Source organism: Dipodomys merriami, unplaced genomic scaffold (genome assembly GCF_024711535.1).
Source record: "Dipodomys merriami isolate MVZ:Mamm:240054 unplaced genomic scaffold, mDipMer1.0.p SCAF_11, whole genome shotgun sequence".
In the NCBI taxonomy this organism is placed as follows: Eukaryota; Metazoa; Chordata; class Mammalia; order Rodentia; family Heteromyidae; genus Dipodomys; species Dipodomys merriami.
In genome coordinates, this window is record NW_027202382.1 from 39,106,747 (window position 1) to 39,125,939 (window position 19,193).

General features: G+C 45.6%; 1 protein-coding gene across 5 annotated transcripts in view; it reads right to left on the reverse strand.

The window, feature by feature from the left end:
* The window catches only part of Strbp (spermatid perinuclear RNA binding protein), a 114,839-nt gene extending 96,988 nt beyond the window's left edge, over positions 1-17,851 (reverse strand). For 2 of the 5 annotated variants that reach the window (XM_070013244.1, XM_070013238.1), the window contains exon 1: positions 17,279-17,421. The gene's annotated coding sequence lies outside the window, so the exon portion shown is untranslated. Of the gene's footprint in view, positions 1-16,706; positions 16,780-17,278; positions 17,423-17,834 lie in introns of those variants that run through there. The other 3 variants (XM_070013236.1, XM_070013235.1, XM_070013237.1) reach the window with 3 other exon arrangements.
* Positions 17,852-19,193: the final 1,342 nt, after the last annotated feature.

A 19,193-nucleotide genomic window follows, 5' to 3' on the forward strand; every position in this document is an offset into this window, starting at 1 on the left:
TAATTATTATAGTTTACTTAATTTTTGTTGCCAGTCCTTGATCTAGGCACTGTCCCTGAGCTTCTTTTGCTCAAGGCTAGCATTCTACCACTTAAGCCACAGCGCCACTTCCAGCTTTTTCTGTTTATGTGCTACTGAGGAATTTAACCCAGTGCTTCATGCATGGTAGGCAAGCACTCTACCACTAAGCTATATTTCCCACCCCTGTTCTAGTTATTTTGAGATGGAATCTCATCTTTTACTCAGGCTGGCATGGATTATGCTCTTCCTCTATATTTGGCAGCTAGGAAGCTAACCACCATGCCCAGGTTTTCTCAAAAGAAAAAGATTATCCTGATCAGTTTAGCCTCCTGAGTACCTGGGATGACAGGTGTGTGTGTCTCAGTACACCTAGCCTTTGGTTGAGTAAGGGGACCTCATGAACTTGGCCTTAAGCTCTGATCCCCCTGATCTCAGCTTCCCAATTACTTAGGATTACAAGTATGGGCCACTTTAAGATTCTTGCTCCATTTAAGACACTTTTAGAAACTGGTAGTTTTTATCAATAATAATTCAAAACTGTATGTGTTGAAAGATTAAAATTACACTGTTATCCCTATTTAAAAACCAAACCACCCAAAAAAAAAAAAAAAAAAAAAACCAATGTTGCAGCCAGTGGCTCATGCCTGTGATCCTGGCTACTCAGGAGACTGAGATCTGAGGATGGTGGTTCAAAGACAATCCGGGCAGGAAAGTCTGTAAGCCTCTTATCTCCAATAAACAACCAGAAAACCAGAAGTGGCACTGTGGCTCAAGTGGTAGAGCGCTAGCCTTGAGCTGAAGAGCTCAGGGACAGCCCCCAGACCAAGAATTCAAGCCCCACAACTGACAAAAACCAAACCAAAACAAACAAACAAAAAAAAAAAAACAAATCTTGTTTAGTCTTTTTTGTAAGTTTGAAAATACTTTCTTTTTTTTTTTTTTTTTTTTTTTTCGGCCATGGGGCTTGAACTCTGGGCCTGGGCGCTGTCCCTCAGCTCTTCAGCTCAAAGCGAGTGCTCTACCACTTGAGCTACAGCGCCACTTCCTGAAGATACTTTCTTATAGGCCAGTTTCCAGACATTTCTCTGAAATTATTGATAGGGTATCATATAAACCTTATTACTTTTCTCCTCAGAAGTAAGCATAGGTTTATGCTTTAATGTGCACCATTTTGGATAAAAGAATGATATGTAAAATATAACTTCTTGATTTGGACAGATTTGTCATTGTTGTTCCTTTGTTTCTTTGATTGGATCCTGGGGTTTGAACTCAGGGCCTGGGTGCTGTCCCTAAGCTTTTTGCTCAAGGCTCTTACTCTACCACTTGAGCCCCACTCTCCGCTTTTTTGACTTTTTGTTGGTTAATTGGAGATAAGAATCTTACAGATTTTCCTGCCAAAGCTGACTTTGAACTGTGATCTTCAGATATCAGCCTGTGAGTAGGTAAGATTACAGGCATGAGCCACTGATACCTGGCCAAAGATTTCTTTTTGTTTTTGTTCTTTTTTTTTTTTTTGTCGTGGGGCCTGAACTTGGCCTGGACACTGTCCCTCAGCAGTTCAGCTGAAGACGCACTCTACCACTTGAGCGTCAGCCCCACTTCCAGCTTTTTCTGCTTATGTGGTGCTGAGGAATCGAACCCAGGGCCTCAGGCATGCAAGGCAAGCACTCTACCACTGAGCCACTTTCCCAGCCCCCAGAGATTTCTTTTTTGTTGATCGTGGTGCTTGAATTTTAGACCTGGGCACTGTCCCTCAGCTCTTACGCTCAAGGCTAGGGCTCTACCACTTGAGCCACAGCACCACTTCTGGTTTTCTGGTGGTTTATTAGAGATTAGAGTCTTACAGACTATTCCTGCCTGGACTGCCTTTGAACTACAATCCTCAGATCTCAGCATCCTGAGTAGCTGGCTTACAAGCATGAGCCACCGGTATCTGGCTGAGATTTCTTTTTTGAAGCAAAGGTTTGATAACAGAATAAAAGCTAGGGTTGGGAAGGTGACTCAGTGGTAGAGTTCTTGCCTCTCATTCCTGAGGCCCTGGGTTCGATTCCTTAGCAACACATAAGCAGAAAAAGCCGGAAGTGGCTCTGTGGCTCAAGTGGTAGAACGCTAGCCTTGAGCTGAGGGACAGCACCCAGGCCCAGAGTTCATGCCCCACGACCCCCAGGACGGCCAAAAGGAAAAAGAATAAAAGCTACAGCAACAGCAGCAAAGTAGAAATATCCTTAGTGTATTGATAGTTTATCCAAAGAAGTATAGATTTTTGACAGTGACCTTGTGACTTTTGCTAATTATCTAAGCCCTAGGTACTTCCAAAAATTGGATTTCCATCTTGCAAAAACTTCATTTAAAAATTTAAAATGCCCTTATATCTTGGCTCAAATATTAACACTTTTTTTTATTTGTCTTAGAAATGAAGTTTCAGGACTGGGAAGGTGGCTCAGTGGTAGAGCACTTGCCTTGCATGCATGAGGCCCTGGGTTCGATTCCTCAGCACCACATAAGCAAAAAGAAAAAAGCCAGAAGTGGCGCTGTGGCTCAAGTGGTAGAGCACTAGCCTTGAGCTGAAGAGCTGAGGGACAGCGCCCAGGCCTGGAGTTCAGGCCCCATGACCGGACCCAAAAGAAAAAAAAAAAAGAAATGAAGTTTCATTCTCTTTGGAACCAAACTGTATACAGGCTTTAGTCTTGGTTAGATTTATTTTTAAGTCTTTTTTTTAATACTTACTAGCTATGTGACTGTATGTCTTTTAAAATAAATATGAAATAAAGGTATGATACTTCACAACTCCTCAGAGTAGGATTAAACATGAGGTTTTTAAGTGCTCAGCTCAGTATCTGGTACATAGTAAATTGACTTCAAATTATAGCTATTTTATATATAATACATATAGCCTAAAATTTATAGACTAAATGATATCAATGTAATACAAATTAGTAAGACTTTATCTGAACATTGGCCTACAGTCAATCCACTTCTTCTCAGTTTGTATTTGTATGTGTGTATGTGAAAGTGACATGGGTTACTATTATTTCCTTTGCCATGTTTTTTCCTCAGAAATACTTGGCAAATTCACCCATTGATAATTATAAATTTACTTCAAAGAATAGATCATGCTACACAAGGTAATGATGATGTATTTGCTTCTTCAGAGCAGTCCTTTAGTTTGTTGTTGCTCTGTAGTATGGCAGGTGCTTTTACCATGCTCAAAAATGGCAAGGTGGGGACTGGGAAGGTAGCCCAGCGGTAGAGTGCATGCCTTGCAAGCATGAGGCCCTGGGTTCAATTCCTCAGCACCACATAAACAGAAAAAGCTGGAAGTGGCGCTGTGGCTCCAGCGGTAGAGCACTAGCCTTGAGCTGAAGAGCTGAGGGACAGCATCCAGGCCCAGAGTTCAGGTCCCATGACCGGCAAAAAAAATTAAAAAAAAAATGTCAAGGTGGGGCTGGGAAGGTGGCTCAGTGGTAGATCGCTTGCCTTGCATGCATGAGGCCCTGGGTTCAATTCCTCAGCACCACATAAGCAGAAAAAAAGCCAGAAGTGGCGCTGTGGCTCAAGTGGTAGAGTGTTAGCCTTGAGCTGAAGAGCTGAGGGACAGCGCCCAGGCCCAGAGTTCAGGCCCCATGACCGGACCCAAAAAAAAAATCCCTCTAAAAAAAGACTTAGCCAGGCTGGGATGGTGGCTCAGTGGTAGAGCGCTTGCCTTGCATGCCTGAGGCCCTGGGTTTGATTCCTCAGGACCACATAAGCAAAAAGAAAAAAGCCAGAAGTGGCGCTGTGGCTGAAGTGGTAGAGCGCTAGCCTTGAGCTGAAGAGCTGAGGGACAGAGCCCAGGCCCAGAGTTCAGGCCCCATGACCGGACCCCAAAAAAAAAAAAAAAGACTTGGCCTTTTAGCCGGCGCCAATGGCTCACTCCTGTAATCCTAGCTACTCAGGAGACTGAGATCTAAGGATGGCAGTTCAAAGCCAGCCCGGGCAGGAAAGTCCATGAGACTCTTATCTCCAATAAACCACTAGAAAACGAAGTGGCACTGTGCTCAAGCGGTAGAGCGCTGGCCTTGACCTAAAGAGTGCAGGGACAGCGCCCAAGCCCAGAGTTCAAGCCCTACAACCGACAAAAAAAAAAAAAAAAAAAAAAAAGGGTTTGGCCTTTTATTCTAAACAAGATCAGACAGACAGTTTTAACTAGAGGTGACAAAATCTAGCTTACTTTCCAGCTGCAATATGGCATAAGCAAAAAAAAAAAAAGGCTACCGCGATAATTCAGACAATGAGAAATCAAGAGATTTCATGAGAAATCTGAGTAGTATATACTTTGAAGATAGTGCCGGAAAGATTTCTTGATGAATCAAATGTGATATGTAGTGAAGAATCAAGATGACTCAAGTTTTAGTCTGACCAAATGGAAAGATGGAGGAGCTCTACTTATTGAGACTATAAAAGGGGCAGGAAGAATAGAGAATGACAAAGATCAGGAGTTTAAGTTGGGACAAGTTCAATGTGAGATACCAATAAAATATGTAAGACGGAAATGACATTATGGCTGTAGGATACACAACTTGGGAGTTCTAGACTAAAAAAACTGTAGGGTCATTCAGCACACACTTGGTTTTTAAAGCCATGAAACTGAGCCCGGCACCAGTGGCTCAAGCCAGTAATCCTAGCTACTCAGGAAGCTGACATCTGAGGATCACCGTTCAAAGCCAGCTAGGGCAAGAAAGTCTGTGAGACTCCTATCTCCAATAAGCCACCAGAAAACCGGAAGTGGTGCTATGGCTCAAGTGGTAGAGTGCTCACCTTAAGCTGAAGAGCTGAGGGACAGCACCCAGTCCCAGAGTTCAAGCCCCACAACTGACAAAATAAAAATTAAAAAAAATAATGCCATGAAAATGGATGAGAACACCAACAAAGAAGAAAAACAAAAAACAAGAAAAAAAAAAAAAAAAAAAAAAACCAGAGACCTCACTAGACACCAGTGGTTCATGCCTGTAATCCAAGCTACTCAGGAGTCTGAGATCTGAGGATTTCAGTTCAAAGTCAGCCTGGCCAGGAAAGTCCATGAGACTCATCTCCAATAAACTACTCCAAAAAAAAAAAATCTGAAAGTGGCACTGTGACTCAAGTAGTAGAGGCTCCCCTGGAGCAAAAAGCAGCTCAAAAACAGCAACCAAGACTTCATGAAATGGTCCAATATTAAGGAGTCTGAGGCCAAGGAGATTGAGAAAAAATGAGCAGAGTGTGGTATCCAAGAAACTACAAAGTTTTAAGAAAGCAGGCATCCACTGTGCCAATGCTTATTTGGTCAAGTAAGAATTAAACTTGGTAGTTTTTACAAGAAGTTTCAATACAGTGCAAGTCTCACTAGAGTGAGAGAACAGGAAGCTAGGCACTACTGGCTTACACCTGTAACTAGATACTCAAGAGGCTGCTGAGGATGGTTCAAAGCCAACCCAGGCAGACAAATTCTCCAATTATCCAGCAAAAGCTTGAAGTGGAGCTGAGGCTTGAGTGGTAGAACTTGGGCCTTCAGTGAAAAACACAAGCAAGAGCAGGAGGCCTTGAGTTCAAGCCTCAGTCCGAGAGAGGAGAGGCAAACTGAAGATTAGTAGAAACAACTTATTCAGTAAATTTTGCTTCAAAGAGCAGCACAGAAATTGGATAGTAGCTAGAAGGGATACAATATAATCAAGATACAGTTGTTAAAAATATACATAGCAATGACACAGTGTGAGTGTGCCAGTAGACAAGGAAATAATGTTGCAGAAGAGAGGAAAAAAGACATCATTTCAACTGTTTCGGAATTTTACCACAAGAGTCAAATACCCCAGTAAAGGAGAAACTTCACTGGGCAATCATTCCAGAATGCTATATTAGAATACTAAGGAAGGGAAATTCACGTGTCAGAGGAGGCTCATAAGACAGGTTGGGCCACTTACAAAGAACCACACAGTGTTGGGAATTTTGTTTGTAGTTTCTTTCAAGCTTAAAATAACTTCAAAATGCTTTATCTCTAAGTAAGAGATAAGGAACCAGAAGTTCAGAGAGTGCAAATAATATGTTTAACACACAAAGCACAATGGGAGGGCTATGTTTCAAATGCAGATCCTTCCAAACATAGGAGTCCATGTAAACTGGGTGCTGGGGGCTCACGCCTATAATCCTATCTACTCAGGAAGCTGGAATCTGAGGTTCAAAGCCAGCCTAGGCAGAAAAGTCCGTGAGACTCTTATCTCCAATAAACCTCTAGAAAACTGGAAGTGGCTCTGTGGCTCAAGTGGTAAAGCACTCGCCTTAAGGGAGAGTGCCCAGGCCCAGAGTTCAAGCCCCGTGACTGACCAAAAAAAAAAAAAAGAGAGAGAGAGAGTCAATGTAGAGAGTTTAAATGGTTTTGTGGTTATGTTTTTTGCTAAATTTTTATCATTTAGAAATACATACTGAGGTACTGAAGGATGAAAGTATATGATATCCAATATTTGATATAAATACCCAAAAACAACAACAAAATATAATTGTGAAAAGTCAACCAATTGCTGCTAATTCATGAAGCTGGTTGGTTAATGAGTATGTACAAGTTCACTCTCCTGTTTTTTTATGTACATTTTATGACTTTCTGAGTCAAATTATTACATTCCTTTAAAAACAAAAGGTTATACAAGGCACTGATGGTTCACACTTATAATCCAGTCAACTCAGGAGGCTAAGATTCAGAGAATCATGGCTGAAAGTCAGCTGGAGCAGAATAGTCCATGAGACTCCTTCCAAAGTTACCAGCAAAAAAAATAGGGCTAAGAGCTAAGACTGTGGCTTAGTGGTAGAGTGTTTGCCTAGCATGCATGAAGCCCTCCCTGGGTTTGATTCCTCAGTACCACATAAACAAACAAAAACAGGTAGAAGTGGTGCTGTGGCTCAAGTGCTAGCATGCTAGCCTTGACCAAAAGCAGCTTGGGGACAGTGCCCAGGCCCTGAGTTCAAGACCTAAGACTGGCAAAAATAAAAATAAAAAATAGGGCAGAAAAATGTGGCTCAAGTAGTAGAGTGCCAGCTGGAAGTAAGCTGAGAAATGCAAAGCACAAGTTCAGACTCAGTACCACCAAAATATCAATTGTGCTACTCAGTTTATAATTTCATTTTATTTTAATTTTTTTGTCGGTAGTAGGGCTTAAACTCTGGGCCTGAGAACTGTCCCTCAGCTCTTCAGCTCAAGGCTAGTGCTCTAGCACTTGACCTACAGCGCCACTTCCGGTTTTCTGGTGAGTTTCACAGACTTTCCTGCCTGGGCTGGCTTTGAACCATGATCCTCAGATCTCAACCTCCTGAGTAGATAGGATTACAAGCATGAGCCCCAGCACCTGGCTAATTTTATTTTCTTAATCTTCACTGTAAGCCTGAAAATTAGTTGTGTTTAATTTTAAACAAGAAGATCTACAACAGTAAATCACTAAATCTGACCTCAGTCTTGTCTTCCAGTGTCAAAAACATTGTTCTAACACATCAACTGAGGTTGCACACAGGATGCTGGGAAAACCCTTAAGAATTTACTAGCCCTGGGAAGGTGGCTCAGTGGTAGAGCGCTTGCCTTGCATGCATGAGGCCCTGGGTTCGATTCCTCAGGACCATATAAGCAGAAAAAATAAAAAAGCCGGAAGTGGCGCTGTGGCTCAAGTGGTAGAGTGCTAGCCTTGAGCTGAAGAGCTGAGGGACAATGCCCAGGCCCAGAGTTCAGGCCCCACGACAGGATCCAAAAAAACCCCAAAACATTATTTTAAAAAAAAAAAGAATTTACTAGCCCTTTTTCTCACATCCATTACTATTTCTATAACCCTGGGACCCTGAACTTCCTAAAATGACTAAGTATTATCCCATGCTGTCAATAGAATCACTGTACACAGTGGCTTAACTGAAAAAAAGTTTTCAAATTTGTTCAATTCATCAAACCACCTTTAACAAATTCAGGACTAAGAGGAATGTAATATCCAGTTTCTGAAGGATGACCTAAAAGTTTGCCTCCCTCTGCTCTAGAATCAACTGCTTGTGCCTTCATTTCTCCAAATGTAATATAGTGTTGTTGTTCTACATTTTTACACAGAGCAGAGGGACCAAAGTCCAAGTGTGTAAAAAAAGTTTTAGGGGTGGAGTGGGGGGGGGGGTCAGTCATGGGGCTTGGCTGCGGTCCCTGAGTTCTTTTGCTCCAGTCTAAAGCTCTACCATTTTGGGTCAAAGCACCACTTTCCATTTTCTGGTGATTCCTTGGAGATAAGAATCCATAGACTTCCTGTCTAGACAGGCTTTCAACTTTAATCCTCAGATCTCAGCCTCCAGAGTAGCTAGGATTACAGGTATGAGCCACCAGAGGCTGGCTACAAATATTTGAATTCTGAGCTACAGAAGTAAAAGCACACCACTAAACATAAAACTGACCAGTTTCAAAATTCTACTCTATATAATTCCACATTTACCACATAGCTGGGGGATGAGAACCAACCACAGCTAATAGTTACTTTTAAGATACCATCTTGTATAAGGAAACAAAGGACCTCTTTTTGTCTTATTCTTTTTAGAGGACTCTGTATCCTTTAACTCACATACAGTGTATACATGTGCACATCTGAGAGAAGGTGGGAGAAGGGCACAGAATCAGTGGAAAGTGGGTGAAAAGTGCAGGAGCAGGGCCCATCAGCTGCAGTGGACATTGAAGAAAGTGAACTAAGCAACTCATGGGTGGAGATGGGAGGTAGGGAGGGAATGAGAGAGGGGGGAACAGCTGATACTAAGAAAAAGGAAAGAAATGCACTTACCACTCATATGTGTAAAGATAATCCTGCTGTATATGACCTCTAAAACAATTTTAAAAAATAAAAATTTCAAAAAAAATCTTTCAAAAGAAAAGAAGATACCATCTTTTTAAAACCCTCATTCCTATTGTTTGTTATCTGTTCTTCCACACAAACCTTGACTCAGAAAACAGCAGACACAACCAGACACCGGTGGCTCAGGCTTGAAATCCTAGCTGTTCAGGAGGCTGAGATCTGAGGATCATGGCTCAAAGCCAGCCAGGCCAGAAAGCAGAAAGACTCTTATCTCCAATTAAGCACCCAAAAAGCCAGAAGTAGACAGGTAGATCAAACAGTAAAGCTCCAGCCTTGAGCACAAAAGCTCAGGGACAGCACCCAGGTCCTGAGTTCAAGCTCCAGGACCAGCACCAAAAAAAAAAAAAAAAAGCCTTAAAGTCTTTATTCTTTCCATCTGCTAACATACCCACAAAAACTGCAATACCTTTCCTTCTAGTCAACTAGCTTTGCTAATACTAAGTTATCCAATCATTTAACTCATGAGCTAGCCAGTATCAAAAACTTCATTAGGTTATAATGTAGGTTGGCTAAGCTGTACAGAAGGCTTATGATCTGATGCAATGTTTGATGAATATCAAATGATAATCACAGATTCTATTTTCACCTTAAGGGTCAATCTACCTATGGAAGGATCTATTCTTATTCAAAACAATATTAGGTCTGGCACAAAACATTCCTCTCGTAAACATCAATGCATGCTTACTGAATCAAACTTGCAAAACAGGCTTAGTAATGGCATACTAAACCAGGATAAATTTTTTTAAGTCCTAGATAAAACTCCTTTTAGGACAATTACTAGTTACTATATATCAACAGTACAGCAAATTCATAAAACGCTTATGTGCACAAAAGGACACTGTAAAAAACCTTAGCACCTGGAAAACTGCATACAGGAAATTCTGCAGGTGCAGTAACAAACTATATCCTATCCATGACCCAGAAACACCTCAGAATTTATTACACAACCTGCTGCAGAATTTTCACTTTTCAAATGGAAATGAGCCATGAAGTCACACAAAATGCAATGCTGTGATTTTATTGTTGCTATAATCAACTGTGCCCTTTCAAGTTGTGAAAAGTTAACCAAAGAAAGCAAATGTTTTACATACTGTTAGTTATGTCAGAAGTTAGGAGAATTTCAGTATCAAATAGCTAAGATTTACAGCTGCTTCCTTTCCTCAATCACACTCAAATATGGGAAGTCACTCAAATATGGGAAGTCTTTTGTAAAGTAGGCACTTGACTTCTCACTTGGCACCTGGTGGCTTGCTCCTATAATCCTAGCTACTCAGGAGATCTGAGAACTGCGGTTAGAAGCCAGCCAGAGCAGGAAAGTTCATGAGACTCTTGCCTCCAATTAACCATTAAAAAATTGAAAGTGGAGCAATGGCTCAAATAGTAGAGCGCTCCCTTGAACATAAAAGCTCAGGGACAGTACCTATGTCCTTGAAAGACATATCAGACAAGAAATTCAAAGCTGGTACCTGTAGCTCACACCTATAATCCTGGGAGGATCATGATTCAAGGTTGGTCCAAGCAGAAAACTTCTCAACACCCCATTTCTCAATGAAGAGCTAGATTCAGTACCTGTTATTCTAGCTACTGTGGAAGCCTACACCCAGGCTAATCCCAGAGAGGAAGCAAGACTGTATCTCAAAAATAACCCACAAGCCTGGCCGCTGGTGGCTCATGCCTGTAATCCTATCTACTCAGGAGGCTGAGATCTGAGGATCATGGTTCAAAGCCAGCCCAGGCAGGAAACTCCATGAAACTCTTATCTCCAATAAACCATCAGAAAACCGGAAGTGGTGCTGTAGGTCAAGTGGTAGAGCACTAGCCTTGAGCTGAAGAGCTAAGGGACAGCTCTCAGGCCAAGTTCAAGCCCCACGACTGACAAAAACAAAAAACAAAAAAACACAAGGCTCAAAGCTGGATGTGTGGCTCAGCATTAAAAATATCTGCCTAGCAAGCTTGAGGACCCAACCTCAAACCTTAGTACTGCCAAAAAATTTTTGAAAAAAATTACTCAAATTAGGTTTTTTTTTTGTTTTTTGTTTTTTGTTTTTTTTTTTAATCGGTCGTGGGGCTTGAACTCTGGGCCTGGGCGCTGTCCCTCAGCTCTTCAGCTCAAGGCGAGCGCTCTACCACTGGAGCTACAGCGCCACTTCCAAAATTTTTTTTTTTTTTTTTGTCGGTCGTGGGGCTTGAACTCTGGGCCTGGGCGCTGTCCCTCAGCTCTTCAGCTCAAGGCGAGCGCTCTACCACTTGAGCTACAGCGCCACTTCCGGTTTTTTTTCTGGTGGTTTATTGGAGATAGGAGTCTCACGGTCTCTCCTGCCCGGGCTGGCTTTGAACCGAGATCCTCAGATCTCAGCCTCCTGAGTAGCTAGGATTACAGGCGTGAGCCACCAGCGCCCGTCAAATTAGGTTTGAAAGTGACAATTCAGGCCATTTCATCATCTCATTGTTCAATATAAGAACTAAAAAGTCTGGGAATGTGGCTTAGTGGTAAAGTGCTTGCCTAGTATGCATAAAGCCTAGAGTTCAATTCCTCAGTTCCACATGAACAGAAACAGTCAGAAGTGGAGCTGTGGTAGAGCCTTGAGCAAAAGAAGCTCAGAGACAGTGCCCAGGCCCTGAGTTCAAGCACCAGGACTGGCCAAAAAAAAAAAAGAAGAAGAAGAAGAAGAAAGGAAGTGGAGCTGTGGCTCAAACGGTAGAGCACTTGCCTTGAGCTGAAGAGCACAGGGACAGCGCCCAAGCCCAGAGTTCAAGCCCCACAACCAAAAAAAAAGAACAGAACTAAAAGCTAGATTAGAGATTAACTAATGAAGTTCAAATACTTAAATTCTATCATCATCAATCTGTCATTATTTGTTTGAACTGAAATGTAAATCTAATTTCTAAAATTAAGATATGACACCACTCATAGTTACCTGCCAGAAAGTTTTTGTATAGCTAAACAAATTGATAGACCAACCTTTTAATAAAAGGATTTATGCTATACAAATGAAAACAGAAGAGTAGTAAGATAGGTTATAATGCCCAAACACATTATATAAGACAGTAAACTAGTAAGAGTAGTTAGATAGCACAGCAAGACTACTATCAAAGATGGGGTTTACCAAGCTGAAACAAGTTAATGTCTCATAAGTAACTTGCCACTTACATTTTTCTTTCCAGTCATGACTAGGCATCTAGGGGCTCTTTACAACTAGAAAATCAAATACAATGTTGTAAAGGGACTTACAATTTATCACCTCTCAAACAAGCCACATGCATGTCAATGGACTTAAAGATATACCATGATAGGTAATTTTTTGATAACCAAAACCTTAAAAAGGAAAAAAAAAAAAGTGGGCTGGGAAGGTGGCTCAGTGGTAGAGTGCTTGCCTCACATGCAAAAGGCCCTGGGTTCAATTCCTCAGCACCACATAAACAGAAAAAAGCCATAAATGGTGCTGTGGCTCAAGTGGTACAGTACTAGCCTTGAGCTGAAGAGCTCAGGGACATCGCCCAGGCCTAGAGTTCAAGATCCATGGCCAACAACAACAACAACAACAAAAAAAAATGGGAATCTCCAATCAATCAGGAGCAGAAAGTTCAATGGCACTAATATACATATGCAAACATTTTTTTTATTGTTTGGCTGGTTTTTTTCCTGTCCTGGGCTTGAACTCAGGGCCTGGGTGCTGTCCCTGAGCCTCTTGTGCTCAAGGCTAGCACTCTACCAGTTAAGCCCACAGAACCACTCACAGTTTTTTTCTGAGTAGTTTATTGGAGATAAGACTGTCACGAAACCGGGTGTCAGTGGCTCATGCCTGTAATCCTACCTACTCAGGAAGCTGAGATCTGAGGATCCCTGTTCAAAGCCAGCCCCAACAGTAAAGTCCATAAGACTCTTATCTCCAATTAACCACTAGAAAACCAAAAGTGGCACTGTGGTCAAATGGTAGAATGCTCCCCTTGAGCCCAGAGTTCAAGCCCCACAACCAACAAAAAAGGGAGGGAGGGAAGGAGGGAGGGAGGGAGGGAGGGAGGGAGGGAGGGAGGGAGATATGTATATATATATATATATATATATATATATATATATATATATATATATATATATACATCTATTCTACATTCTATATTCATAGTTTTCCAAAAGATTTAAACTTGTTTTATAGAAACCATCTCAATACTCATGCAAGGCAGATAAAGAGTCAAGTTTCTGAAAGAGAAACAAACACAAAGGGATAAAGTATCTTTTCAAGCAAGTGACCAGCAAAAACAAAACCAGAATTCAATTATTCAGATGACAAAGTCTAAATAACCTGCCTTCTTTGACTCACAAACTTCTTATTTTAAAATGCCTTGAAGTTACTTAAACTATAGAACTTCATGGGACAATGTATCCGACCACTACACAATGTGTCATAATTTAGTATTCTGAGGAAGAAAGTTCTGCTTACCCAAATTAATAGACTTTTGAAAATGTAAGGAAACATAACTGTAAACCCTGCCACACACACACATCCCCTTTATAATAATACAAAAGGTTTTAAAAATATAAGAAAGCAATGGCCATTCTGAGAGAATTTCATATTTACCTTATATTCTACTGCTGGAATTCTCTGCATTAGCAAAAGGGGGCCAGATATGCCCCTTATAGGTATGTTGTTATATACATCATATCACAAAATATTCCAAGAGCCTCAATCAAAGGAATCTGGCAGCCTGCCTTTAGTGGCTCATGCCTGTAATCCTAGCTACTCAGGAGGATGAGATATGAGGAATGAGATCTGAAACCAGTCTGAGCAGGAAATTGTGAAGTAGAGCTGTGGCTCAAAGGCACTAGCGTAAAAGAGCTCAGGGACAGCCAGGCCCTGAGTTCAAGCGCCAGGACAAGTACCCAAAAAAAAAAAAAAAAGGGGGGGGGCGGGGGGGGGAGGAGGATCTTTTGTACTTTAAAATCTTTCCCTCCAAAAATAAAATCTTGTAGCAATTCCTTCTGGGCATTATTTTGCGCCCGCTTGGCAATTTAAATATGGATTTTGAAAACATTAGCTTCCAGTTTATTTTTTAAATATTTATATTTACACTCAGACTACTTAAAATTTAGTATTCTCTTCAGTCCTCATTATGTTTAGGCAAGATTTCCACTTCCCACCCAAATGTACTATTTGAATATAGAATGGGTGTGCATTAAGATACTTCCTAAACTGACAAAAGAAGAAAACCCCCAAGTTTCCTAGGCAGAACTTCTTTTTGAAATAGTAGTAAGATACCAGACTACACACTAATTAAGCCAATTAAGTCAACAGAAAGATAATATATGAGGTTACTTTTTTTTTTTTTTTTTTTGGTCTTGGGGCCTGAACTCTGGGCCTGGGCGCTGTCCCTCAGCTCTTCAGCTCAAGGCTAGTGCTCTACCACTTGAGCCACAGGGCCACTTCCGGCTTTTTTCTTTTTGCTTATGTGGTGCTGAGGAATCGAACCCAGGGCCTCATGCATGCATGCAAGACAAGCACTCTACCACTGAACCACCTCCCTAGCCCCATGAGGTTACTTCTGTTAATATAATAAAATTTAATTTTTAGCAACATTTGACAAAACTAAATTTTCAACTGGCAAAAGGGAAATCATTTTCCAAGACTGTAGGAAACCCTGCTTTACTGAAGCTGTTTCAAAGTATAGTTTGCTTAATCCTTCCAAATCCCAAAGAATCTAACACAAACCACTGAATGAGACAGGCATTGAAATGTCTATGTTCAAACTCCTAAAGGTTATTTTCCATATGTCTGGTAAGCTCATGACCATATGTCAACCCAACCCCAAAATTGTCTTTCCTCAATAAAAAAAAAAAATCACACATTTCAACGCAGATCAAAATACCAGAAAATCTCCACCAAAAACCTACATGTATTGGGGGGGGGGGGGGGAACCTCAACAGCCCAGTATCAGTTAGTCATACTTGTAAAGAATTTTGAAAATCCAAAAGCTCTATGTCTGCTACTTTTAGGAGCCAGGTGTACATTTCTGTCAGCCTGTAACATGGCATTCAGATATTACATCATCCAATGCCTGAATAATGCCCCATTACCCAGAAAGCACCAGGGTATCTGAAACACTGCACCAAGGTATCCCTTCCTCCCTCTCCTACACACAGTCCTTGAACGCTACTGGCCGCTAGGCCCTGCTGTCTTGCAGATTCACAAAGACATCTGTCCTGCACCTGCTATAATGCCATTTCCATTCTTTTGGTTCACTCCTCATGTCCCTGTATGGCTCTTATAAAGTGTTCGCTCATCAGATAGTTATGCTACAAGGACTTGTACCACACACCTCTTACCAACTTCAGAGTGAGCACACAGCGCTTGCTTATCCTTTCCCATTCACTGATTCCAGAGCTAAAAATCAGGCTTTGTTATCTCTGATCCTATTAGCATAAAACTTTCTGATGTAGTACAGTTGAATATCCTCCACTTTCATCATTCCAGGATCTACCAGCCCTGTTCACTTGCATCCAATCTGCAATTACTGTAAGTCTAGAATTCACTACCTCTCTTCAGTTTTCCCTCCAATTTCTGCACTATACCCTTCCTTATACTTTCAGTGACCTAAACATTTCTAAATGTCCCAGTCTCTCCACATTTCCATACTTGGAAGCCCCATACTCCCTACAACTGTAATAGTAATTTCCTGGACTAAACCTGGGCTTCTTACTCCCCCCACCCTCCCACTCTAGTTACAGATATGACCACACATGTCTGCCTTCATATACCCTTACCCAGTATAAGTACTGTGCATTCCTTTACTGATTCTACCCCAAAATATCCCATCTCTCCCACTGCCTTCCCTATGTCCACTACTTAGTCCCTTTTCCACACAGTGCCCCCTCCTTCCACATATGGTACTCCATATCAGTACACCTTTACACATCCACACACACCCTCCATCTTCTTCCTCCTCCCCAACTTCTCTCCACACTTCCTGCCCCAGACACCTTTCCTTCCCTCTGTTCTCACATTTCATCTGCCACTCCAAGATCATTTCTCTACTTCCCCTCCACCCCTGGTAGCCCACACCTCACACTCTCCATCCAGCCCCACATCTTTCCCCTCCAGTGTCCTCCCAACTTCAAAGTTCCCTCCCCTGCTCCCCACGCCTTCATCTATATATTTCCCACACGCCTACCCGCCATTTCATTCACTGCTGCCTATTTACCGCCCCACACTCACCTCCTAACCTGACGCCTTCTATCCATTCAAATCGCCTTACCTCCTTGTCCCCATTTCTCTCCCAAAGTCCTCCATCACCAGGGTATTTCTGCTGCAATAACCCTCCCTCCCCCTTCCACCCTACACCTCTGTCCCCAGAGCACTAACAGGACGGGTACCTGCCATTCTCCCCTCCCAAGTCAACCCCCTTCGAGTTCCCTCCACACCTCCACCTTCTGACCAAACATCTCTCCCTAGGACTCCGGGAGTCCTGGGCCTACCCGCCCCCCCAACATCTCCTGCCTGAACACCCTTCATCTCCTTCAGCATCACTCCAGAGACCCTCAAACACCTCCCGGCCCTCAGGGTGTTCAGCCCGCCTGCCACACTTCCCCACTTGGCCCTGCCGACCGCCTCCTCCACCATCCCCCTCCACGCGTCCCGTGGCCGCCCCACTCCCTGCCCCTCCCCACGCGCAGTGCTAACCAGGGCATCAGCTCCTGCCATGTCTGCCTCGAGTCCCCCGTCTTCTCCCTCCGTGCCCATCCCACTTGCCCTTGTGTTTCCCCCCTCCCTCCCCCAAAGTCCCCTCACACCCTTCGGAAACCCAGCACGCTGTCCCCCTTCTCACCGGAATGCCCTCCATCTCTCCGGCTCACGCCCTGGCCCCCAGGGGTTCCCCCAGACCTGCCGGGAGATCCTGCTTCTCCTCCTCCTCCGGGCCTGAGCCTCCTCACCCTCCAATCTCCCCAATTCTGCCCACGCCCTCTGCCCGCCCTACACGCAGCCCACTCCCCCCCCCCGCGCCCCGCCAGCTCCTGCCCTCAACGTCCTCCAACACCTGCCCGGAGCCCCCGGCCCCACAGCCCGCCCGAGGCCGGCGGCGCGCGCCCCGCACGCTGCCCACGCCCTCCCGCGGCTGGGGACCGGGACCCGGCGCCCCCAAGGTGAGGGAGGCGGCCCGCTGTCCTTGCCCGAAGCGGTCCGGGCACCTCGGCGGCGGCGGCGGCGGCGGCCACAAAGCCGGAGCCGCGGGGCCGGGATTGCGCCCGGCTCTCCGCCTCAGCCGCCGCCGCTGCTAAGGACGCACAACAAACAATGCGGGGCCCGGGCCGGCTCCGCCAACCGCCTCAACCGCCGCCTCAACCGCCGCCCGCCCGGGACGGCCCGCCGCGCAGGCGCCAGCTCCCCGCCGCAGCCTACCCGCGCCGCCGCGCTCGGCCCGCGCCCAGTCCCCGCTCCTGCTCCGCCGCCGCCGCCACCTCGACCGTCCGCGTCTCCGGCTCCTCTGCCCAGCGGCGGCGGCTGCGGCGGCTGCTGCCCTGGTGGCGCTCGCGGCTCCGGTCTTCGCTCCGGCGGCGGCAGCGGCGGCGGTGAGCACGTGACGCCGCCGAGCACGCCCATTGGCCAGGTCGAGGGGCGGGCCCCGCGGCTGCTGGGGAACGGAAAGCCCGCCCCTCGCTCGCCGCGCGCCCCCTCCACGCGCGCACTGCCGCACCTGAGAGAGCCGGCCAGCGCCCGCCGCCGCCTGCGCCAACTGCGCACCTTGGGGCGCGCAGGAAGCTCACGCTGGCGGCGGCCGCATGCACCTGTAAGCGGACCCTTACGTACATTGCGTCCCAGCCTCCCTCCCAGAGCTAGGCCCCCGCCCGCCGCAGCACCTGAGCCCCGCTGCGCTGGCGGCGTAACCGCCAAGGGAGCGCCCTCGAGTTGCGCTGGGAGGCGAACGAAGTGTACGGAAACTTCGTAAGTTCCGAACCTGGGAGCGGCTGGCGGCCGTGGCGATGGCGTGCGGGCCTCCCCAAACCTCGCGCTCCAGTGCGGCACGCGTCGCTGCCCCGGCCGCCTCGCCGAAGGAGGGGGTTGGGGCGGGGGGGGGGGGGGGAGGCGCCGCCAGGCCTCCCGGGTGGAGGAGGGGCGGCCCCGTGCTCTGACTGGTTACCGGATCCGCCTCGCCAGCCTCTGCTCCCCGCCCACTCGCGAGCTGTGTGACCTTGACCAAGTTACGGAGCCACTCTGAGCCTCAGTTTCCACGTCGGAGAAACTGGGACAGTTGCGATTGTAACGTAGCAGCGGTCGGGAAGAAGGCAGGAAACAATAGGTGTGAATTCTCCTGGCGCCTAACCGAAGTCAGCGTCGTCTGCGCCCTTGGTGGAGCTCCCAGACGTGCAGTTTGGGCCCGGGACTTATTTTCCTCCGTAGGGTTGGGTCTGAGCACCGACGGGGTATTGTTCCTGAGGCCTGTCGCCAAGTCAGTAAAGGTTCACCTTTTATTGTACGGTTGGTGGCAGGCACCTTCTTGGTGCCCAGCATCCTTCAGGCCCTGCTGAGTCTGCCCCGTGTGCCAGGCACAGGGCAGGGTTCTGGGGTTCACTGGTGAGAGGCACCAGGTCCTTACCCCAAAGCAAGTCCCAGCCTGAGGCCACGGATCTGACCGTCCAATTCCGGGGCCAGGCCAAGGAGGGACCTAGGAAGCTCGACTCTTCCAACAGCTCCGTTTCCTGACCGAAGAAAAAGAAGAGTGAACACTCCAGTGAGAAGAAGGCTTTGACCATCTGGCCTTCAGCTTCAAGGCACGCCTCTTCCCCTTTGTCCTTCAGACCAGCTTGACCCTCACGCACACGGATCTACAAAACTGTCCTTTCCATCGTCTGTAACTTGGGAGCCTCCTGAGGTGGGTGCTGGGCACCAGATTCCCACCTCATCTATTCATCATCTTCATCACCTTCTTCAACTCAGAGCACACTCTCTGGAGCTCCTCGGTTGCCTGAAACACTGATCTACATTTGTGGCACCACACCTGGGGCATTTTTGTACTTGAGTAGGCTGGACAAGACTCTCTGTGCCCAGGAGATAAGAGTGTTAAAAGTTTGGTTTTGTCGTATGAACACAAGGCCATCAAGGGAAAAGACGCGGTGCGAGGATCCTGATTCAGTACGCACTTAGCAGTGGGATTCAGGCAAATCTAGGTCTTAGTGTACTCATCTGCCATGGAAGAGGTAGTATTGCCACAAAGATCTGTGTGTGACACGAAGTGTCACAAAGATTGAGGAGGAGGGGCTGGGAAGGTGCCTCAGTGGTAGAGCGCTTGCCTTGCATGCCATGAGGCCCTGGGTTC